General features: G+C 34.3%; 1 pseudogene; it reads left to right on the plus strand.

The window, feature by feature from the left end:
* The first annotated feature begins 1,573 nt into the window (after positions 1-1,573).
* Positions 1,574-2,808, plus strand: part of LOC105806924 — a 47,436-nt pseudogene continuing 46,201 nt past the window's right edge.

Below are 2,808 nucleotides of genomic sequence, written 5' to 3' on the forward strand. Positions count from 1 at the left end.
AACTACTCTATCCCTTCACCTCCATAAGCTCTAACTCCAACAAGGGAAATGATGGCAAGTCAGAGTTCCTTGTATCAGTGTCAGCTTAGATACTTTATTTTGTAGCCCTGAATGTTTGATTATAACTCTCTTCCCTGTGACTTTAAGTGGCCTCAAATTCCTTTGTTCAGAAAAGTGTCAAGGGGATGATTACTGTATATGCTTTGGTGACATTACAGTATATTTCCTCAAGATGACCCACAATTCTACTCAGTTAGTGGGCTCTGGGTCTGTGAACTATATTATATCTAAAATAAAGGTGAAAATAATGACTATTTATTTCAGCTAAGATCTGTACTTTAGACATAAGATTTTTTCCCAAGCTATTGACATAACTCTTGTTAGACACCCTACGCTATCTTCTCTCTAGAAACACCACATCTGTCTATGGATCAAGACACATTGATTGGTCTTCAGGTCTTGCTACACATAGGGTGATTACCTAATTCTCCTGTGACAGTTAAGTGCCTCAGTCTAGTTTCTGTCTTTCTGAAATATTGTTAACATCATTGAAACTGGATATCCTAGTTTGAAGGCAGCATTGAACTTCTATGAATTCCAGCATACAAAGGTCAAAGAACACCACTAAATCTTTGTTTGATGACTTTGTCCACATCACCAGTACATTTCTTACTGCCATAGTGTTAAAAACAATCAAAAATTTAGCCAGATTTGGAGGAACTAAGAGCACTATACCAAAATCCACAGCATTTATGCATAACACAACAAAATAATATACGCAAAGAAATTTCAAAAAGGGTGTAGCAAAAAAAAAAAAAAAAAGGAAAAAGAGAGGGAGGGATGGAAGGAGGAAGGAAGGAGAATAGAAAAGAAATTAAAAGACAAGAAAAAAAGGGAAGGAAGGAAGGAAAGAAAATGTTCTCTGGAGCTGGAAAAAACAGTGCAAATCCTTTAGGGAGAAAATTATAAACTTTAATAAGAGACATTAAAGAAAAAAACCTAAATAAATGGTGGTATTATATACCATGTTCATAGAGAAGAAATCCCAACACTACAAATGTTGCAAATGTCCCAAATTTATCTCTATATTTGTAGCACTTCCAATCAAATTTCAGATGCATGTTTTATGGAAATTTTTAAAGCTTATCCTAAAAGTAGGGGAATATAAAGAACAAAAATTAACCAAGATACTCTTTTTTTTTTTTTTTGTCACAAACACTTTTTATTTCCTTCCTTAAAAACATTCATTAACCATCGTTGTGTGTGTGAAGTGGTGTCTTGTTGAAGTTTTTTTTTTTTTTTTTATTTCAGCATATTATGGGGGTACAGATGTTAAGGTTACGTATGTTGCCCTTGCCCCCCCTCCCCCCTAAGTCCGAGTTTCAAATATGTCCATCCTTCGGGTGGTAAGCATTGCACTCTTTGTAGATTCTGTCTTTGGTTATTTATTCCATAGCCTTTGCTCTCATCCCTTTATCCTTTGCCATCATTTCCCTCAGACGAGCACATTGTTTTATGTTCCTCAGTTCTTACCTTTTTATCTGGTGCTCACAGAAGAAGATTAGAGATAAGGATGAACTTTTCAGACCTTTTTATACCCTCAAGGAAATGGCAATGGAAAGATGCTACCAGAGGCACAGCCATGTGTGCAAAAGGTAAAGACACTTCTATTTTTATGTGTCTGCCTCAGGGTAGTGTGGAGCCCTCTGGCCTATTGAAAGCACTATTTCATCATTCTCTTGCATCATCCGTCTAACTAGGTTTTTTTGTTGTTGTTTTGTGTTGTTTTTAAATATTTATGGTCTGAATTAGCCAAATTCTGGATCTTAATGCATTAAAAAAGCCTTTTGAAATTAAAAATAACAAACCAAAACAAACAATTTCTTTTCTCTAAATTAAATGCTTTTAGGAATAATCGATTCAATTAAGTACTTAGGAAAGGTGAATTTGAAATTCTAAGCTGTTTCTGCTCCCAAAAGAAAAGTCTGAAATTGATTCACTGGCTGAGAGTTATGGAACAATTAGCAAACTAAAAATAGTGGAAACTAAAACACAGCAGTTAATATTTCAAGACTGGTGTCCTAATGCAGACACAAATAATGAAGTTAAGGGATACACTTCTTTGGAAAAGACCACAAGTAGTTTGTTTTGACATAGCTCAGTATAATATTAGAGAAGATGCTACTATACAGAATTTCATTTTAATCATTTTACCGTGCAATAACATTAAAGTGAAGGGTCTGGTTTCTAGAGATAGTCTTTTTTTTTTTTTTTTAAATTTAGGCTGGTCCACTTGTTAACTGCATGACCCTATGCAAAATAACTATTCTAAGTTTCTGTTTCTTTATCCAAGTAATGGCTTAACATTAGTGCTTGGAGGATTATTGTCAGTATAAAATAATCTATATAAATATGTTTGTAAGATTATTAGAATGCCTGTTAGCTATTGTTATTCCTATTATTATTATTGGTGTATTTGAAATCAAAAGATCATAGTACAATTGTCAATGTGTGGATATTTTTCATGCATGGATACTTATGTAAAATACTGTTGAAGAGATTTCTGTTAATTTTGTAGAAAATTTTCCAATCATTCTACTAGTTATAGGTTCTCTAGTGATCTTTTTTTTTAAATGTTTTATTTTTTATTTCAGCATATGGCAGAGGTACAAATGTTTAAGTTACATGTATTGCCTTTGCCCCACCTGAGTCAGAGCTTCAAGCGTGTCCATCACCCAGATGGTGTGCACCGAACCCATTAGGTGTGAATATACTCATCTCCACCTCCCTGATCCCACCTGCCCGACA

The sequence above is a fragment of the Propithecus coquereli genome, unplaced genomic scaffold (assembly GCF_000956105.1).
Source record: "Propithecus coquereli isolate 6110/MARCELLA unplaced genomic scaffold, Pcoq_1.0 Scaffold15, whole genome shotgun sequence".
Classification (NCBI taxonomy): domain Eukaryota; kingdom Metazoa; phylum Chordata; class Mammalia; order Primates; family Indriidae; genus Propithecus; species Propithecus coquereli.